The sequence below is a fragment of the Gavialis gangeticus genome, unplaced genomic scaffold (genome assembly GCF_001723915.1).
Source record: "Gavialis gangeticus isolate Ggan-Ray unplaced genomic scaffold, GavGan_comp1, whole genome shotgun sequence".
Classification (NCBI taxonomy): Eukaryota; Metazoa; Chordata; order Crocodylia; family Gavialidae; genus Gavialis; species Gavialis gangeticus.
Genome location: NW_017728992.1, coordinates 68,294,378 through 68,310,045, shown reverse-complemented (window position 1 = coordinate 68,310,045; position 15,668 = coordinate 68,294,378).

Here is a 15,668-nt window from a genome sequence, read left to right as displayed (position 1 = left end):
TTATTTTTTCTGTAGTCAAAAATGAGTGCAAGTTAAGAGCTGGCATTTTCAGAGGGAAGCCTTGAGTCTGAAAAGGTTGAGGACCACCATTCTCATTGTTCAAAGGAAGAAGGCAGGACAGGTTAGCACCTCAAAGATTAACTCATCCAGAGAGGCATTAGTTTTCAGAGGCAACAACCTACTTCACCAGGGCTACCTCTATAATTGTTTAAATTGTGGCCCATGGGGCCCTGGCGTTCCACAGTAGGTCACTGGGATTTCCACCAAGAGGTGGGGGGGAATGGCAGAGCAGGCCAGGATGCAGTGAGCTGCCATTGCTGGGCTGGGTTGCCTGGCTCTGCATCAGTCTTCAGGACAGGGGTAGTGGTTCTGCAGCAGAAGTAGTTACATGAAAGGATTCTGTGATTTTAGGAAGTTTGAAAACCAGGGGTTTAAAGAGCAGGTTCCTTGTGAGCCTGCCATTCTACAGTGCTCCAGCAGGGGCCACTCCAAACTAAGAAATGGATGTGATATAGCCCCAGCAAAACAAATAATGGCCATTTCTCAGTTGCAAAGAAAAAAATTCTTCCTCTTTCAAAGTACCTGGAAATAAAATCTTGAGTCACTTTCTGAGTCACTGCTCTCTTTAATACCTCAGTCATATGCTTCTGTGCATGACTAGAGTTTGCTCAAACACAAATCACCAACCTGAAAAGAAATCTTCAGAAATATTGCTGTTATCAAACCGTATCTTCTTTGTATTTGAATTAAACTTATTCTTTCTACTGCAATATATTTTTATATGGTACAGGAGGCTGATCATGAGAGAGAGAAACTTTCTGTCAATGGTTTGAATCCAGCCCAGGCAGACAATGACCAAAAGTCTCCAGTTGTTCAAAGCCTCTGTGAGATTTGTGGTCTCAGTCTATCTCTGAATTGAAAGAGGTCCTCACCACAAAACCGCTGTCTCTAACACCCATGATAGAGGTCCCACAAACAGAGCAGCTGATGTGTTAATGGGGCATGGAGACTGTTAGACCTTCAGGGGCAGAACAGAAGTGTTACTGCTGAGATGTCAGAGGTTTTTTCCAGATTTTCAAAACAGCATGTGAGCAGAGTCAAGAAATGTGTTACAGCCTGGGTTAAACCTTTGTGCTGGAGTGAAATTTCCTACAGTTTATGCTTCACAAAAGAACAAAGATATTCTAGTGGTGTTGTCTGTCTCATTTCAATACTCTTTCCCTTGCAAGTTCTTAATCATAAAAGACTCAAGTGACTCTTTTGCCAGACAGCACTTTGGGTGATCCTATGCAACACTCTACCAGCTGGCTCTAGAGGCTTCCTGTCTTCTTTAAGATCCTCTCACCAACACCCCTCACTAGTAATTCATACACCTGTCACTTAGCTGAAACTTCACAATTCAGTCCCTCTTTACTTTTCTTATCACAATGACTTTTCCTCCTCCAGCACCCACCAACAATCCCATCCTTAATCCCATGGTACTGTGCTTCAGCCGTTTGCATCTTCGTGCTTTCTTTCGCAACGGAGAACACTCACCCTAAAATGCTTTGGGAATCTGCTGCCTTGAGGTCAATGGGAGATTAGCCAATTACTGATGGCAATGTGCAGGTGCTGGCTGAAATGTATACACAAATGTATGTTGATTTGTATGCTCTATCCCTCTTCCTCTTCTATTTGCTGTATGTTGTTCTGAACCATACATACATACATAAAGTGTGTGAAATTAATGTACGTGCATTTGTTGAATCCTTTTGTCCCATAGTCTCCTGCTGCAACACAAGACTGCCCTGTGCTCTGGGCTGTGCACAGCTGCTAGTATTTACACAACCGTCATGGGACAAAAGGCTGGGGTTCTAGGGCCCGGTTGCTCTCCAACAGCTCAAGGTGCTTTGTGTGGAATTCAAGGTAAGTAACAGTTAATCCCCAGGTCATACATGAGAGCAGGAATAGACAGATTAAGAGGCAGATACTACTCCATCTACTAGGCATCTACATATTTATGTGCAATCCTATTCCACCCAGCCCTTATCTCTGTCTATTTCTGTAAAGTGCTTTCAGACTATGTCACTGAAAGTGGCTAGAAAGAACCATCTACCTTTTGCCTTTAACATTTTTTCAGGTAGTCAAGAAATGTGGAATAAGAATACATGTAGATGTCAAAATGCTATTTTAGACATCTAAGGGGTGGACTAGGATCTGGCCTAAAATGTGTGTGCTATAAAAGGGGGGCACTTTAATAATGGAAGGTTTTTTTTTCAGAAATACAGCTAATAAAACTTGCAGGTGCTCAGCATCTGATTTCATTTTTCAGCACCTAATCGTAGACATCATGAGTTATGTGACTTGTAAAAGGCCACAAAAAGAGTTAGGGTAAGCTTATCTGGCACCATGCATGGGCAACTGAACTTGTTCTGAACAAGCTAACCCAGGTACTAGAAGCTCGACTGGGTTCCAAGATATATTGGTCTTGTCAGTAATAGGTTCATTAGCACGAAAGTCTCTGCATGGTGCTGTATTCTACTACATAGGCATACCATAATTCTCTTTGTAGACTAGTCATATAGTTTAATGTCTTTGCCTAGTCCACTAAATCTTGTCGCTTCTCATTACTGAGCTGCTCCTTCTAGAGAATATGCACTGGATCTGATGATACAAACTATAGAAGGCTGCCATCCCTAAGCCGTTCCTTAAATCAAACACCTACAGCTAAACATATTGTAGACTCCAAATCCAGCACTGGGTGACTGGTAGGAAAGGTCTGTGAATAGCCTGCAATCATACAAGAAAAGCAAGGAATCCAGCTCCATGATTGGTTTATATTTCTGGGATTGTCTCCTTGCAGAAAAAGGGCTAGAATCTGACAAAGGTTCTGATTCATTCATTTCTATGTCAATAAAGGTTATGATTCACTTTTATGTTTCTAGTTTGTCCAGAACAGACTAGCTTTTTAGGGCCTAGAAAGGCAGACACTAGGCTGGATGTGGGACCTTGCTCTGCCTTTGCTGTACCATTTCTCTAGTATACCAGAGAGCTCCATTGCCCTGGGCTATGTATTTTTTGTGTGTGTTTTCATGTTTGTTTTGACATCCGATCATCACACACACAGACTTGCAGGCAGCATCTCTCCTGGGAGGTATGGTTGGAAAGATTTTTTTTTTTTTTGGTATTGCTTCTCATTACTTACTTTTTCTCAAAACTAAAGATAAACTAAACTGAAGGAGCATAGAAAAGGAATGAATCTACCTATTTGTACACCTAGGTGACATCTCAGATACGTGCTGCTGGTCTAGCTACTCAGAATTGCTTTTCAAATTAATTGGGAGCAGAATTTAGACACATGGGAAACTGAGCCCCATGTGTCACACAGCTGCATCAATACATGATTCATTGCATATCATTCATGCAACTCATGAAAGAATTGCATGAAAATGTCAGGATAGCATTCCCCAAGGACTTTCTGGTGCAATTAATTGCCATTTGAAGCAGAGGTGGATCTCCCAGCCATGCAAATTCTATTGGCTCACATCCAGACTGCTGGAAGGACCTGGCTTCCAAGTAGGACAGAGGATCCTATATGACCTCTGTGTGAATATCAAAAAGATTTTGCTTCATAAATAACCTTTAATAAGATGACACAATGACTCTATGCACTAGTTTCATAGGGACTTGGAGAAAAGAACCTTGAAGAAGGAAGATCCTGTTGACATTTAAGAACTATCCTAGCTGCTAATGAATTCTGGCTTTCATACACCATATTGGATGCGACAAGAGAGACGTGGATCATTCAGAGACTCTCCAGTTCTGTATACTTGTTCAGAGATCAATTTAATGCATTTTAATTGCCTATTTTTCTTCTTAGTTCTGTTTTCTCAGCTACCCACCCCACCAAAAAATTACCAAGCTAGGTTTTATACCGGCAGACAGCTAATGAGAGCACCTGACTATTAAATGTTTGAATTCCTTCTTTAAAACAGCTATTCAGCTGGTCAGACAATGTATTGATGTCATCACACATGATTTCTGTCATGAGCTCACACTTTGTGTCTCCCTGCTTTCTGCTACCTCACAAACTAGCCAGCCAACCAAGTGGGGCTTCAGTCTATCCTCATTCAAAGCCAGGGGAGTTTTGCCATTGATTTCAAGGAGTGTAAGCTGCCACCCTGCCAACATCCAGTGCAAAGAAGAACTTATTTAAACATGACGTGTGAAAATACAAAAGGACTGAGGAAGGTGAGACTTCAAGTGCGTGGAAGGAAAGGGATGTATTACGGTAAAGGCTGCTACTAGATCCATCCATCTGGAGATTCTCCATGGGTTAAGGGAAACTTCTTGTGCAGAAGAGCTGTCTGTGAAACACTTCATGGGAAGGGATATGTCCATGAAAAATAGGGTACATCCAGGAGGTTCTTTCATCCCAATTATCCCCAGAGCAACCGTTAGGAGACTTGGGTAATCACCACAAACCAAAGAAGCCTGGACTTTAGACCAGAAAACAGACTAGCAGCCAACCCAGCCCAGGACCAAGAGCTATAAAGGTGGCTTAACCACCATCCCCTGGTGCAATGCAATTCAGACATGACCTTGCATTGAGACACCTCAGCATCATAACAGCCTTCACTATTAAATAAAACTATTAATGCAGGCTAGCTGAGTTCAGGTTGACAGAGCATTTCCAAAAGCACATGTTCCTCTGTTAGTTGCTCACAGCTCACTGTAACTTTCATGTGGACTGTTTTAGGCTTCATCACTACCTGATGCAATTCTGTCTGGTGGCTGGGAGCTAGTTAGCACATACTGAAATCAAGTCAACTGGAAACAAAACACTCTTTCCTGTGTTAAATAGCAATTCATCTTTTTACCATATCTGAAATGCAGTTGCTATATTTCATATCTGGATTACCCCAGGTTACCTCCAGTTGGACAAATCTGACTGTATTTCACTCAGTCCCTGCCACTGCAGCTCATTTCTCCACCTGGAAAGAGGGGATAATGTGTTCTCCCCTCACCCCCTGTCTGTCTGTATTTCTGGTCTAATAACATTGTTGGTTCTTTGGGGTAGAAGGAATCACCTCTTAGTGTGTTTGTATAGTACCTGAACTAATGAGGCCCCGTTTTCATTTGGGGTTAGTGCAATACAATTAATACATTGTAAGTTTCATAAAAATGGCCTTGGGAGAGACAGAGTTTAAAATGACAGGCTTGCTTTTACTACAACTTAATAAGGTTTCTGATTATATATCAGAAATGTAGGTTAATAATAAATCCTTAACTATTGAAGTATCAGCCCTGAAAGCATAAAAGCCTGGGCAGAGAAGTAAGAGAGCTAGTAAATAGACCCACATGCATGGAAGGAGCTAAAAAGTCAGATCCCTTAGGTCTCAGTGCTTGGACCTGTTCTGTTAAAAGCTTATATAAATGAGACTGAGGTTGGATCGAGTTGCTGGGTGTCCAGACACAGATGACATCATGATAGGAGGGAGGCTGCTGATAAATTTCAGGAATGCACCAGACTGCACAAGGATTTGGAGACACTAGGGAAATAGGCTAGTACAAAGGAATTCAATATTACACAATGGAAGGTTATGCATTTTAGGAGAACCAACAGTACTTCTAAATGTGGGTTTAATGAAAGAGAGCTGGAGAGGAAACTAATGAAGAAAGAGACCCAGGGTAGGGGTGAATAATGGTAGGAAGGTGAGGTAAGGGGCAGCAGCTGCAAGGCAAGAAAATGAAGGTCTGCTCAGCTATATGAAGAGGAATAATTCTGCAGCAAAAGGAGATTGCGACTCCACTTCCCAGAGCCTTTCTTAAATGCTGCTCTGGGTGCTCCCTTTGCTAAACAGAGTCCAGAACAAAACAGGAAAAAAAAGATGATGATATCTCTTATCTGAGAAATGTCTTGGATACTGTTAGCCATGCTCAGCCCTGAAAGAAGATCTTATTATGGCACTTGAATGCCTAAAGGAGACTGGCAAGGAGGTTTGTTGCCATTCCCTCATTAGTTAGGTGTCTGTGATCAGACCAGTTCATCCACTTCACTTCGGATTTTTTTGAGTTGAGACTTAGGTCTTTCTAGGTTTCTGCTGGCTGAGGGTAGGATTGTCTCAGTGGCAACTAAGAATTCAGGGACCTCACACTGACAGCAGAGCTTAAGGTGCAGATGCCTGCTCAGAAAGAGGGAGTGGAGATGTGATAGGGGAATTTACATTGGTCTTGTGCACCAATATTTCATCAGGATCTGAAGTGAACTGCTGATGGTCAATTATCTACTGCAATAAGTACAACTATAATGCTTCCCCACCAGAAGGCAAGGAGCAGGTCAAACCCCATATAACAGTAAATGGCCACCCTGGGATGGAAACGGACAGCACTTTCACCAGTGTATTTTTATTGTTGTTTTTTTCCCCCAGGCTAACTCTGAACTGTATCCTCACAAATGCTGAGGTATAGCAAGCTCCTCCAGCACCCTGGGTGGGTGGGGGAGAGGGGGAAAGTTAGACTGACCACTGAAGAGTGTGGGGGTGAGGGAGGAGGAGAAGCGGAGTATTACTGGACTCAGCTCTCCACACTCTGGAAGTAGCAGCTGTTGTTGTAGTTCCTGGTGTAGCAGTGTAGGCTCAGGCTGCTGCACCTGGGGAACAGACTTACCACACCACCATGATGCAGTGACCCTGGGATCACCCTTGAAGCTCTCTTCACCCCTTGTCTACTCCTGTTTTACACCATTGCAAAAGCAATTCACCACTGTGAACAAGTCGTGTGTCCAGGCCTTGAGTTGAGCCTGTTTTGCTATGGAGGGGCCTCATAAGGGCATGTTTGATCCAAGAGTTCTCTTAAACCCAGTTCAGTGACTCAAATGATGAAGTCATAGGTTAGTTGTTCCTGGGGACTGAGCCCTCCATCCCACTGCATCTTGCCCTTCTTTCTTCGAGTGCTAATAGGAAGTCTCACAAATCTGAGTTTTAAAAGGCAGTCAGTGGGGGAGGGCAGGAACTGTCTTGTGCAGAGTTAAAATGAAGGCACAGTTCCCATGCCCCAGAGAATGAATTGGGTGCAAGCAGTCACCCTCACAATGGGTAAGAATGAATATGTACTATAGGTCTAAGTCTCTCTCAGACATCATAAATCTCTCCTTTGCCTTCCTCAAGGATTTGCTCTGTTGCCAATTTGGAGGTCTTCATTTAAATGGACCAAGCATGTGTTTACTTACTTAAATGTTTTAAGGTAAGGAAAAAAATATTCACTCTGTTCACTTCACTCGCAACCTGCAAAATCAGAAACAAATGGAGCAGTTGTGGCGCAAAAACATATGCTGCCTGGCAATACTCAGAGTAACAATGCCTTTTGGGGGGTAATATGTCTCAATATGCCTATTAAGACAAAAACAGCCATTTGTAGTAATTATCTATTCCTTTTATGTAACATTTTTCATTCTGAGCTCTCAGAGCACTCAGCAAAGGAGTGTTTTTTACACTGTGCAATTGTATAACTTTATGGATGGGCAAAAGACTAGGCAGGGTGGCACCTTATAGACTGACTCATTTAGAGAGGCATAAGCTTTCATAGGTTACAGTCGCTATGTATATATGAGTTACAATGTGTGCGTGTATATGTATATCTGTCAGAAGCTATTCTTGGTGGCATGTGAAGTAGGCTATAGCCTATGAAAGCCCATGCCCAACCTTCTGCCTAGCTTCAGACTAACACAACTAACTACCTCTCTTTATAGACAAGGAAACTGAGTCACTGAATAGAGATCTCTTGCAAGAAGTAAAGTCCTAAGGTCATCCAGCAAGTCAGTAACATATCCAAAAATTTAATCTAGATGTCCTGACTCTGTCTAGTGCTCTGTCCACTGGACCATGCTGCCTCCCCAGCTGCAGTTAACTGAAAAGAAATGTCACAAGGTAGAAAACTGCTTTTTTTTTTACTAGTGATCTTTGAATCTGATTCTATTAATCTTGCTATAGGCACAGCCCTTATCCTTAAAGCCAATAAAATGTGTACCTTGCTGCTTGGGTTGTTGACCAGGGCATTCTAAGCTATGTGAGGGAGATGTACCCACCCAGCTCTTTCCAGATAGTTAACTTGGGTTCTCCTCTGAGCAAATCTTAGCTAGAGAGGAGGCGGGTACAAAGGTATTGGGGTCTAGTGTGGAATTGGGTGTCATGAGGAACTATTGCTCTCCTGGAATGTGACTGCATTTTGGAAAGCAGTCTAGTTTGCCAGAAAACTAGACTGAAAAAGGAATTGCTTTCAGATTACCCCTCTCAGCCCCCCTCAAACCCCTAGGATTCAGTAAAAAAAATGTCACCACAGTATGTAATTATGAAATTATTTCTGTGAACTACCATCTTTATTTAATTCTCTTTCCCTTTTCCTGAATATGGGTCTGGTGTGGTTGTCTGATGTCTGCCTTTATTTAAAAAAATGGTGTCTGAATGGGTGACTGTAGCTCCAAAAAGGTTTAAGGTCTTTTGCCTGCAGTCCCTGGCTGTGTTCCTAAAGAGTCATTTAAAAAAAAAGTCCACTAAATCAAAAGCCAGGTAAATCAACAGAGCACTCTGAGTTGTAATGAGACCAGTTATAAGGTAAATTACAACATTATTCAAGCACACAAAATTCCTCCTCTGGCATTTGTCCTGCTCAGTGCAATGCACCTTAAAAGTGGTGAAATGATTTCTGGCAGCTTCTGAAAGAGGCTGTGTCTGGGGGGGATGGGAGGCTGCACTGAGCCTCTCCGTTTTCACCATTTCTGTACTTTTGTGACATTGTACGGCAGTTGGTCAGTGTCGGTGTGTATATAGTAGGCTGCTTGAAATGTAGGTTGACGTATTTCCTAAGATGATGTTGCATCAACTACAAAAATGGGCCACATGTTCTCTCAATTGCCAGCAAATCTTGTTACAATTTTCAAAGCTGGGAGTTGAAAGACTTTAATTAGGGGCTTGGTTAAGGAGATTCAAGACGTGTAAATTTCTGTTACAATGTACAAAATTCCAAACAGATGCTTGGGCCTTCGAAGCTGCCAAGACTCAAAAGGTGGGAGCAAAGCCCCAAATACAGCAGATCAAGAAGCCTAAAATAAAATGGAACAATTCACATCTACAGTCTAAGTAACTTTTCCTGAGCAATGCCTTTGGGTTATGTGATTCTGCATGTCCCTATAAACATCTTATATCAGTACAGGTGAGACATAACTAGGATGCAAATTTGCACCTAGAGGTAATAGTGATGAGCTCTTATAAAGTGCTTAAAGTGTGCCACATCACACTGGGGAACCAGATTTCTAAAAGCGAGCCAGAACATTGAGAGATACATATTTTTAATGCTGTCTGTAAAGAAACCCCCCTAGACTGGACATCTTCCCCGCTACCAGTGGCCTACTACGGATGGGTGACTGGAGTACCAGCCCCAGGCACTGATTTAGAGGGGGGATAAGGATGGCAGCAACTGATGCTCACTGCAGCCATTGGCCCAGTCATCACAGCCACCCCCGCTGCCCAGGGTTCAAAAACTGTTTGCTATGCCTGCCCAGTCCCCTGTCTCTTCAGGTATAACAGCTCATCTGCTGTGCTGCAAGAGATAGGCAGAGTCCTCCTTTGCTCTCTTCAGGGGGGCGTCCTCACAGAGAAGCGGGAAGGAAAGAAAAGTAGAAAGCAGAAAGAGCCCAATGAGTTAAAAATGGTTCCACTCCCTCCAATTTCTGTCCCTGCCCCACACCCTCTTCTCCCCTCCCATGAGCAATGAGCTAGATCCTCTGCTCCTCCTGTTTCCATTCCTGTATGGTCTGGTCTGGCCTGGGGGGTGGGAAGAACCCCTAGCTATGTTGCCCCCTGCTTGCAAGATGGGATGGGGTCCTGCTGCAATTTGGCCTGAGAGAAGGAGGTGAGCCATCACTGGAGAAATGAAAAGAAACTGAGGGCACACTTGGTCAGGGCTGGTGACAGACCTGATTTGGGGGCTGGGAGCAAAATTAACTTCAGATCAACAAGCCATGCAGCTTGGGGCTTCTGAGAGATGTCCACTTTTTTCAGTCCACTTCAAGCATTGCTCCAATGTGATATTTTCATAGATTGTAAGGCGGGAAGGGACCTCAGAAGATCATCCGGTCCAGTCCCCTGCACCAAGCAGGAAAGATAACAGGGGGTCATGTGATCCCAGCAGGGTGACTGTCTAGTCTCCTGTCTGACTTTCTAGGTGTTGTTGTCAAGGCCTGTTCAGAACTGGGATGGACAAATGTCAATCCTCCCATTTTACCAATGGGGCACAGTGAGGGCCAGAAGGTAGAATGACCTATCCCACATGAACTATCTCATAGTAGGGCAGTGTCTGAGCAAGGTACTTATTCCCTGGACTACACTTCTAAAATCAAGTTACTTATGAAGAGTAACACTGAGAGACTAATGTTTTAAATATAAACGCTTCTAAGAATTTCCTTGAGAAGGACTATAGATGTTTCATACCTGAGGATCCAGAGATACCATGCCTCTCAGTCTGCCAAGCCCCAAATGAGTGTGGGGCAAAAGAACAAAGGGAAGGAATGGGGGAAATAGGCCCATGCATAAATAAAAAAGACTTAAAATAAGGTGAAATTGATTTCTTCAGCATGAATAATACTTTCCTATAATCTCATTGCATGGTTTGGCTTTTCTTTTGTAAATGCTCTGCAGTAATGAAAACAGAATAGGAGTAACTTGCATGCGAGGGCTTCGAGTAATAGGTCAATTTATTCCCTGACCTGCAAACATGTACAAGAGGGGAAAATTCTCCAGGCTAAAGTCCTAGATATTGTTCTCTCAGTGGGTAAATGGTCCGTGACATTTTGGAGAAAACAGACCTTCTAACCAGTGCAGGTCAAGCTAGTATCCAGCCCCAAGATCCCAGGGCATCCAGGCAAAGTGAAAACTCTCATGTTTTCCTGCATGCAACCCCTGTAGTCATTCCCCTTTGGCTTCTTATACAGAAGTTTCCAGTATTTTTTTGCTCTGAGCAGCATTAAATGCCATTATACACTGCTGACAGAAAATTTGTGGGGTACATAGAGAGGCTGTGGTGTGGTTGTTTCAGTTCTGCTTTCTGCTCTGCCATAATCCCTTCCTTCATCCCCAAACCTGGACAGGCCCAATAGTCTGGTATCCCTGCAGAAGCATTTATAGAGCTCAAGAGATGGGATAAGCTTGTCACCTTGTTCAGTTCCCCTTTCCATGTGCATCAGCTATCATCCTAAGGCTGACAAACGCTACTGTCTGTCTATAGCAAATACAGAGTGATGTTGTTAACATATGTTAGTAATCCCCCTTTTCTAGCATAGGGAAGGCCTTGTGTCTGCTTCTCCCCTTGGTTGGAATGGTGCTAGTGCATGAGGCTCCATAAGAAGCCAGACTTGGGAAGTTCTTATGTGACAAAAAGGGAGCGCTTTGCTCTCCCGATCAGTGCTAAACTCCTGCTCAGTGGTGTAAGAGCCTGGGGGACAGACTAGCAGACAAAGCACAAAACAAGAGGATTTTTTATTGTGCTTTGTAAGCAGTCAGCTGATGGGCACTCCATCGTCTACTTGTCCTTGTACATTCAGCACAGCAGGGCCTGCTGGTGACCATAGGCACTGCCCACTGACTTTGTTTTTTGCTGGTCAGTTGCTTTAGTTTTTTGTTCGTTTTTGGTTTTTTTTGGGGGGGAGGGGTGTTGTGTTCCCATGCCGAGCCCCACACATGCCCAGAAAAGCCAGTGCATTACTTCAATCTGGCTTGGCTGACGTGGCTCATGGATGCTGAGCACCTGCTAAGTTTTTTCAGTGGGTGCTTGAGCCCCAGAGCACCCACAGAGTCAGCACCTGTGCTGGTGGCCGATTTGTCATTCACCCAGCTAGGCTTCTGTTCAACCATAATTGATTCAGGTTGATGCTGTGATAGCCAGGTGAGGTTCTCTAGCCTGTCTGCTCACAGAAGATTAAAGTAGATGAGCACAACGGTCACTTCTGGCTTCAAAATTTCTGATCAAGCCAGTAGGTTGTAGCCATGCAGCATCTCTTGAAGGCATATGAGGGACTGGGACAAGATGCATAAGGAGAGGATTGGGGGGGAGGGGGCAGGAATTCCATGTCTCTTGAAAGCCCTGCAAATATTTCTCAGGTCTTCAGCTGCAACTATAGATACATGCAGCTTCAGAAAGTACATGTATTTATAAATCAAAGTGTATAATAGCGAAAGACCTCACAAACTTTGTGTGTATGCCACACTCTAGCTTGCTCTCCACAAACATGTTGGCAAAGCAGGCCAGGCCAAAGCAGAGCCACATCTCTGCAGCACAGGAGAAAACTTGCTAAAATAGAAGGCATCCCTCATTGTAAAGCACTGTAAAGAGTGAAGTTTTGCATTAGCATGGTGCATTATTGTAACGATAAGGACCAACCCCAGCTTTACTTCCGTGGTTGGTCCAATCACAAAGGTCACTGCAGTTGCTTCAGATGCTAGTAAGTTGTCTTTGGCCTCTTTCTGGTGGAAAGAGTGATAGGTTTGTGTACTGGAAACACCAAATTAATTAAAAGCAATTGTAGCCTTAGCAGTTATGTGTAGGATTGAACCATTAGATTTAGGAAGATGAAAAAAATGAATAAAACAAACCATATGACTATATGCCTTCTGCAGGAGTTAGGCAACTGGGCTTGGGCAAGGGGGCAGAAGAAAGGACTTGGCATGTGGAAGTGCCTTTAAAATTGGTGAGGGTGTATCTGCTACAATAATCCACTGAAACAACAGCCGTCTAAAAATAGGGTTGTTTTCTGTACTAAGCTCCTTTTAACTTTGTTAGTCATCACCCATTCCTAAAATAAAATCCGTGTAACAGTCTCTCCTAGTAGCGGCTGTAAACAAACTTCAGGAGGAGGGAGGAGAAGGGAAAAGGGAAGAGGAGCTGCCCGCAGTAGGTGGAGCAGGAGCAATCTGGTCTTGCTGTGGCAGCAGCAGCCTGAGCTGGAGGCTGGCTGGGCCCAGTGCACAGGCAGGAACTTCTGGAGCTGGGGCCAGCTGCAGCGCGGCGCTCTGGGCTCTCTGGGTTCTCAACCAAGCGGCCAAGGTTAGCTGGCTGCGGGACTGAGGCACTGCTGCTGCTGCCGCTGCTGCTGCTGCTGCTGCCTTCGAAAACTCCCTCGGACTTGGAGTCAAGCCACGGTGGTCCAGGCAACGGCATTAAACAGGAGGAAACAGACTGGGGATTCCGTCATTTCAGTGGAGAAGGGGAGGGGGGCGGGAAGGAAAGCATTGAAAGCAGACAGGAAAAGAGAGTTACAGAAAGAGAGAGCAGCTTTGCCCCCCACCAGCCCCAGTGCTGTGGCAGGGCACTGGTGGGCCAAACCCCCGGGGCCCTGCCTGGCTTTTGCGGGGAAGGCACTGGGCAGCCAAATGCCTGCTGGCCTGCTGGCCTGCATTTATCCTGCTTGGAGGGGGTGTGTGTGCCTGGGTCTGTATGTGTGGAGGGGGCTGTCTGTGTGGGGGTGTGTGTATGTTTGCATCTGGGTGTGTGTGGGTGGGAGTTTTTCTGTATGGGGGGGAGGGTGCAGCTCCTGGCTCACTAAGCACAGGAGTTTTGTTTCTCTGGACTCCTGAGAAATGCTCCCCTAGTCCAGTCCATGCGCCAGGTCAGTCACTATCAGCCAAGTGGCAGGGACACAACACAAGCCCTTTGCTTGATCTTTGGCCTCCCCCACCCCTGCTCTCAGAGCACTCCCAGCTGCATTGCCCCATCCTCAAAGGTGTCTCCAAAAAAACCCAAAACAAAACAAAAAAACCCCCCACCACCTTGTCTGGCCAAGCACCAGAGCCCAAAATGCTAGCTACGATTTGTCATCATCTGTCCTGCTCCTTGGCACCCCTCCTCCCACCACAGCAAGTGCCCCTGCTCTCTTCTGCAGTGCCATGACCCCAGTCCCACAGGCAGGGCACAGCCTGGGCAGGCGAGGAGCGGGAGCCCCCCGCTTCCGGGGGGCTGCAGAGGCAGTGCCCCCTCAGTGCTCCCCTTCCTGGAGACACTGTAACCTCCACGGTGACTGTGCAATAATCAGATCTCATGAGGCGCTGATGGGATTTCATAGTGTGTTTGTTTATTTCCTCTCTCCCCCTCCCTGCAATTTGTGAGAGGCGGGCATTGAAGGAGGGATGCTCTGGCCAGCCGAGGGAGGAGGGTGTTTAGCACTGGAAGCATTATTTCGAGGGCATCTGAGCCATGCCCAGCAGGTGGGGGTGGCACAACCCTCTTCCTCCCTCAGGGCTGCAAAGCTGCACAAAGTGTTTTGCAATCCAGACACCCCCCAGACACACATGCAGAAACAACCCCTGGCACACGCGTGACATGGGAAGCGTCTGGATGTGCCCAACAGCTTGACCCTTGAGTTAATGTGGTTTCAGCTTCCTCCTGGAGTGAGCAAGCCTTTGGTCCCCTTGAGTTTTTCAGGTGCAGGTACAGAAAGCCTTTGGATCCTCAAAAGAAATTGTGCCTGAAGGGGAGCCCCCCATTAAGGGGATATTGCCCTCCCTCTGGGCACAGTGTTGGACGTAGAGGGTTTTCAGCTGCGACTCCGTGCAGTGACTTGTGCCCAAGAAGTTCTTCTGTTCCCCAGAAGCAGCCAGGATTTCGTTTGTTTGGGATTTATTTTAAACCACATATGGGTGTCATGTGATAGATTTATGAGTCTTTTTTCTTTTCTCATAGACCAGATATTTTAACAGCCCTGAGTCTCCATTTGCTGCTGTCCAGCTCCCAAGGGGAAAGTGCCTGTCCGGTTTGGCCAGCTGTGGGGGCAGAGGGAGAGGGGAGGGATTGCCGTGGGCAGGAGAGAGTGCCCCCCTCCCGGTTGAAGGTCTGCTTCTCCCCGCACTGCCGAGGGCCCCCCGCCTCTGCCGTCCGCCGTGCGGGGGGTGCGGGGAGAGAGGGCTGGTGCCTGCTGCCCCCGCGGGCCGACGGGACCCACGCGTGGGGCTGCGGGAGCGAGAGGCAAGCCCGGATCAAAATGCGAATAACAAGTCTGCGCGGCTGAAATGGGACCCGCCGAGTCTGTTAGTAATTTAGCAGAACGGGATTTTCCTTTCTCCTGCCTGCCAGTGGATGCTCTTTTCCAAATTTCCACAGCGGGGGAAGCCTGCGACTTTTTTTTTTTACCTAATGATTTCAGCATGCAGGGCTCCTTCCCCAGCCCCCTCCTCCCGCCTTGCTTTACTGCGTGCAATCAACATGCTGCTTACTCGTTTGCAAGGCGCGCGCGCACACACCTTCACACACACACATACATTCACATCACACACACTCACATACACATACACAGATACAATCACACGCCCTCAAAGTCACACACACGCTCAGTCAGTTGCACACACTCAAACACTTCACTGACACACATATACAATCACACACACTCACATACACTCAGCTGCACACACACACACACTCAGTCACACATATACACTCACACTGGCACATTTCACTCACTCTCACACACACACTCGTACACTTCACTCACACACGCTCTCACATTCACTCAGTTACACACATACACTCACACACCCGCACTCACACTCCCTCACACACTCACTCAGCCACACACACTCACACACACACTGGACACTTCACTCACACTGTCTCACACTCGCACACTTCTCTCTCTCTCTCTCTCTCTC